Genomic DNA, 6,635 nt, shown 5'->3' with positions numbered 1-6,635 from the left:
TCATGCGCAGAATCACGTAAACATTGGTTTTGCGCCGAACTGCGCATGTGCAGGCCGTCAAAGGCACTGCTTCCATATAAATTAGTTTTTGACGAAAATGTGACAGTTTGTCACTTTCACGAGGTTAGAGTTAGAAATTGTTCAACAACTTGAGAAATTGGCTCCAATTTAGGTGTGCCTTTAGAGAAAATGAACAACTAAGAATGTTTTACTTCTCATTAAACTTGTTCGAAGTTGCAGCAGACTGTGCAGGCGACCGCCGACTGACTGATCTACAAATCACCTTCCATCATAAATAACTACTCTTTATTATTTTTTTAGATCAGTCCATTTAGCCACGATACATTACAGTTGTGATACTATCGAGCACGGCCCATTGACTTCTCAAACCCAAAGTCCAGGCCTGGTCTGCTTGGTCTGTTTAGCAGGCCTTCCCGGAAGTTCCGCAATGTTGCACCTCTGGGTTTAGAAACTCTCTGGTTCGGTTGCTTTGAGCGAGACCATAACCACAGATATAGGATCAGATTACTCTACCTCTAATTCTTACATTAGCTCTAGGAATGACATATGATCAGATCCAGAGTCAGTAGGTAGAGTAAGACCTACATAAAGGAGTAGACTGTATAGTTTTGTTGTGTATTCTAGAGTTGGTAGTTTCCATGATATAGACCTAGCCTATAGCCTATACTTATGTTAGGGGAAAAAAGCATGAATAACACAAAACAGGTAACAAAATGTTAAGTTTTATTCAACAAGTAATACAATTATCATGAACATAACACACATACTATGTTTCATTTCTAGTCATTTTTGCATTTGACATGTTGGTTTTAATAAGTGTGACAACAATGTAAATAATGAAAACATAAATAGCATGCTATTATCCATAAGAACTGACATAACAATGAAGTTGAAATAATAATGTTGGGTAATTGCAGATGGAATAGAAGACTATAATGTAAACCTTTCATTTAACCATCCAATAGGCCTACAACTTTATTAACCCTCTCTGCGGCAGACACATAACAACCAGGTGTGAACAGCCAGGGAGGAGGAGTTAGGGAGTTAGAATACTAGGATGGGGTGGGTGGAGAGGCCCAGGTTAAAGTTTGATTTTCTGGGTGGTGTAAACTGTTCCCTTAAGTGGTAGGTTTCCCAAGATAATGTTTGACCAGCTCCTCACTGTAGATCGCAGTTACACTTGATTGTCTTCTCCTGGCTCCTCTGTCCGTATTGAATGGTGGCCAGTGTCTGGACTAAGTTCCAAAAGTTCTCAAAGGAGACCCCCTTTCCATCCTTCACTCCAATCTGCTGCAGCAGCTGGCTCAAGCCTTGTTCATCTCCTGCTGTCTATTAGGAAAAAGTCCAAAAGTTATGGGCGGAGTTACAAAGTTGTCTGTCAGAAGTATTACAATGTAAATGTACTTTTAATCTGTCTGGCAGCATATTTCAAGACTTGGCATATGAGGGTGCAGTGGGACACCCGATGGGTTGGACGATACTTTTCTCGTCAATCATCTTGAAAAAACATACACTTAAACTGGAAATCAACCAATCATTCATCGTTAACACAATGTTGAAAGTGTGTGGGTGACAGAGAAATAAAATGGTAAAGTTTGAGGCCATGTGTCAGAGAGTGAGGCGGGCGCTGGAGATGGCGGCATGAGCATGTGGGTCTGGGCAGGTGTGATGTAGTTGATGTTTGTGTGATGTTGTCGTTTGTATGTTTTGTTAAGAAAATATATATATTGAGAAAAAAAAAGGGTTGAAAAATATAACATAATTTACGGTCCATATTTAAATAGAGCCATCCAAACACACTATCAATCCACCCTCCATGAATCAGTAATGGCTGGATAGATGTAAGCATGTAATTACGCAATATATCCAGTTGAACTAGGTGGAGCCACAACCTAATTCCAATCCTCTCAGATCCACAAGGGGGAGGCAACACACAGCCTGATGGTAGAGATTAGACTGCTAAGGAATCATTTTGGGATTGCACTTCTATTTGTTCAGAGGTTGCCATAGAAGGGAAGAATTTATCAATCAAAATGAGACATCTCCCTGGCCCAATACTTCAAATGCATTCTTCCTTCATCCTTTCCTTGGGATAAAAATGTATATAACATGGCTGGATAGGTTTAAGCCAGGGTTAAACTACATAGATTTCCTGAATTCAGTGATGTCAGATTAGTGATTACCGCAAGGAAGGAAGGAACATATTGGAAATATTGGAACAGAGTTATACTTTACTGTGTGGGTTCATATTACCTTGTCAAGGGTGGGTAGTTGTGTGGAGACCAGGGTCTGGAACTCCTCTGTGGTTAGTGTGGGGGCATTGTTGGCTCCAGCACCATGGAACTGACTTACCAGGGTGTTCAACGCCAACTCCAGATCTGAGTACTTGTGGTGTGTGAGAGAGAATAACACAAAGATTAAGAGCAGATTTGAAGGAAGTATACACTTTAATAGTGTTTGACAGATAAATTGTATTATGCATAACACAACATAATAATGAGTGTAAGTTACTCATTTGCAATCACATTATGATCAGTATCCTGCACAGTGCACACCTGGTAGTAAAACATATATGCGTCACACACACTACTGTTAGAAGAATGTTTACCCAAGAACAATACCACAATGTGTTAAGCCTCAGGGCTAGTCATGAACATTGTTTAGGGCTTGTCGCTTGACACACCCTTATGATAAAATGACCTGTACTTTTGAAGCATTTGAATGGAGTTCCCCAGTTGTAATGAGTTAAACCGCTATTACACAGCAGACAGATTGTGACATTTCCTAATTTATTTGATATTACAGCAAATGTTGATTTATCTGCCACAATATCTGCATCATCATGGGAAAAACATTGATGGCAGAATCTCAGATTCAGAAAGAATTGGTACAATTCCAAAATTCAATTGAGGGTGGATTGTATAGCATTCTGAAGTGTTTCATTTGTTTACATATACACTGAGTGTACAAAACATTAGGAACACATGCTCTTTCCATGAGACTGACCAGGTGAAAGCTATCGTCCCTTATTGATGTCACCTGTTAAAACCTCTTAAGGATCGGACTCTTTTTTTCAATTTTTGCCTAAAATGACATACCCAAATCTAACTGCCTGTAGCTCAGGACCTGAAGCAAAGATATGCATATTCTTGATACCATTTGAAAGGAAGCACTTTTAAGTTTGTGGAAATGTGAAATTAATTTCGGAGAATATAACACATTAGATCTGGTCAAAGATAATACAAAGAAAAAAACATGCCGTTTTTTCCCTCCTTTTTCCATCATCTTTGAAATGCAAGACAAAAGCCAATGTATTATTCCAGTTTAAGCGTAATTTAGATTGACCACTAGATGGCAGCAGTGTATATACAACGTTTTAGACTGATCCAATGACCCATTGCATTTCTGTTAAAAAGGTTGCATCAAGTCTGCCCAAATGTGCCTAATTGGTTTATTAATACATTCAAGTTCACAACTCTGCACTCTCCTCAAACAATAGCAGGTATTATTTCACTGTAATAGCTACTGTGAATTGGACAGTGCAGTTAGATTAACAAGAATTTAAGCTTTCTGCCCATATCAGATATGTCTATGCCCTGGGAAATTTTCTTGGTACTTACAACCTTATGCTAATCATATTAGTGCACATTTGCTCAACTGTCCCGTGGAGGTTAAATCTACTTTAATTAGTGTATATGAAGGGGAGGAGACAGGTTAAAGAAATATTTTAAAGCCTTGGGACAATTGAGACATGGATTGTGTATGTGTGCCATTTAGAGGGTGAATGGGCAATTCAAAATATTTAAGTGTATGTAGTAGGTGCCAGGCATACCGGTTTGAGTGTGTCAAGAACTACAATGCTGCTGGGTTTTTCACATGCAACAGTTTCCGTCTGCATCAAGAATGGTCCACCACCCAAAAGGACATCCAGCCAACTTGACACAACTCTGAAGAATTGGAGTCAATATGGGCCAGCATCAATGTGGAACGCGTTCGACACCGTGTAGAGCCCATGCCCAGATGAATTGAGGTTGTTCTGAGGGCAAAGGGGGGTGCTCCTAATGTGTTGTGCACTTAGTGTATATTTCATCAGAATTCTATTAAACTAATGGTTGACTGACTGATTCATTCATATAACAATCCCACTCAAGCGTTGTAGCACCCCCTGTCAGTCTGCACTGGCAGCTCTCACAGATTTACCTTCTGGGTGTTGGCCAAAACTGTAGAACGTTATTCCTATTAAATCTCGGGTAGCCTTTTGTAATACATTGCATATCCATAGCTGAACTTTGGGCTCATTAAATCCCACTGCACTGCACCTATTATATGTGCGAGGCATCAACATTTACTATCAATGGTGGCTAGAAACCAATTGTCAATGCAATAAATTCAGATATCATTCAAATAGCCGCGCAAAATTATAGACGTTCCTCCTTAACAAAAAAGCGTATCGAAACTGTGCATGCAATGGACCCCATTCCAACGTTTCCGTAGAAAGGGATGCGTGAACCTGATTGATTCCCCGTGCTTTCTATTACTCTGCGCCGACTGTCGAGGCACAGGGCACTCAACTGCTCCAAAATAACTGGCACCCAGATTGCGCATTCCGTGTCAAAATGAAATCGACAAGACCAGTGAGCATAATGTAGGCTAATGGTATACTCTGGTAAAATAGAAAAATTGGTTTCGATTTGTTACGCTCTAACATGTTAGCGCTTTATCGTACATCATGCGCTGATGTCAGTTTGCACGAAAGTCCTATAGGTGAGCGCCGGCGACCTAGCTAATAAACTTGATTAGTCTCCTGTGCGTTTGAATCACAAATTCTAAATATCAAAATAATAAACAGATCATTAATGACTTAAAGATTATTAATGACAAGAAAACAACTCTTACAAGGTGGTATATCATACCTTGGTCGCCATTGAGTCCGTTTTGGTCTGTCCAGTCAAGAGGAAACTTTTCTTGTCAGCGTTCCATTGCCATCCTGGCTGGAATCTCGTATCCTCCCACAAAAAAAAAAAAAAACTGGAATCCACCCTGGCATCAGACAAGGAATGGGGAGGAGAAACGCCGACATTTAACACTGGGACTGTATAATGAACTGAGGGTGGAAACATGAGACGTGTGCGTTGTTATTCAGTTTACTTATTTATTGTACTTTTTAATTCAAATTTTGTGGGCGTTTACCACCCCATTTACAAAGTCATTTTCTGTTTCCAACTTTCCACAGAGACATACAAATATGAATATCACAAAACAGTCTTTGACTAACATTATAAAATGTAAATCTTAAATAATGTATTTATTCTCTTAAAATCAGCTTGTACTATTCATTTTTCAAATAACTCTAAGGTCATTGGCCCTATAGCATCTAAGGTTATCATCAGTTTGATTATAAATGAACCGCTGGAGTGCAGGTGATAAATGCAGTGCATTCCAATGTTACTAAATCATAAATGGTGGGAATTTAACCAAAACCAAAGCTCATTTACATTCTAGATTTGGAGAACACTTCAAATGCATCTAATAGTTCACTATGAAGTTCCCCTATTTTTATCGTACTTACATATGGAAAATAAAAATGGGCTAATGCTTTGATAACATGGAAAACATGTATTTGAATACTAAATTAAATGTATATAACTTAGAAAGTAATTTGCTCTTCCCTATTAGCATCTGTAGCCTCTTTATCACAGACTGCAGTATTCTGAGCTGAGCACAATTAGTTCCTTCTGAATGTAAGTGGAGCTGGTTGGTTAAGGTGGTCATCCCTGAGAAAGTTGTGAGTTGTGGTCAAGGCTGTGGACTGTGACCGTTCTCAGGGATCCATACGGAGAGTGGTCAATCCAGTCAGAGGTGACAGAGTGAAATGAGGCGTCACTGTATGAAGTGTCACTCTCGCACCCTTGGGTCTCCAGCCCCCCCGCTCACACAGACGGCCAAGAGGGACAATGTTGGGTTGGGGTTGTGGTTATAGTAATGGTCACTAGGCTCAGAGTGGTCCTGTTCTGAGTAGTCTTGGTAAGTCATATCTGGCTCACTGGGGTTGACAGGCAGAGTTAATGAATGCTCAATTAAATGTCAGATCATGTTAATTCTGATGGTAATGATAGTAGTGATCATAATCATAAATATGAAGAGCCACATCTCCATGTGACAAGTGGTTTCTAGTGACAAAATGCAATTGGGGCAAGTGAGTAACTTACTGTATTTTAAGTGTAACCAAACAAAGTGTAACATGATTGTTAGGTGGTCAGCTAGAGTCTAACAGGTTTAACAGTCTAACAGGTGGTCATCATGTGTAATGTGTCCCTGTGGAAGACTCCCAGCTCTTCCTCACAGTCCTCCTGAAAGGTCAGGGGTCCCATGCAAACTGCGCACACCTGGCCCATACTCTGGAAGCACTGCTTACAGTATACCCCTGTGTAACGTTAAAACAGCACACGGATTAGAGTGCAACAAACCACAGTGGAGCAGTTGAATGGAACAGAAAAGTCAGATTGCCAAGAGGAACATACAACTCATCAAGACCAGGGGCTATTTCACAAAATAGCATCAAAGATATGGGCTGCAAACATGGGTTAACATTCTGAAACAACAAGTAACAAGTG

The sequence above is a fragment of the Salvelinus alpinus genome, chromosome 4, assembly GCF_045679555.1.
Source record: "Salvelinus alpinus chromosome 4, SLU_Salpinus.1, whole genome shotgun sequence".
In the NCBI taxonomy this organism is placed as follows: Eukaryota; Metazoa; Chordata; class Actinopteri; order Salmoniformes; family Salmonidae; genus Salvelinus; species Salvelinus alpinus.
The sequence above is the reverse complement of the archived record's forward strand: the minus strand, read 5'-3'. Positions refer to the sequence as shown.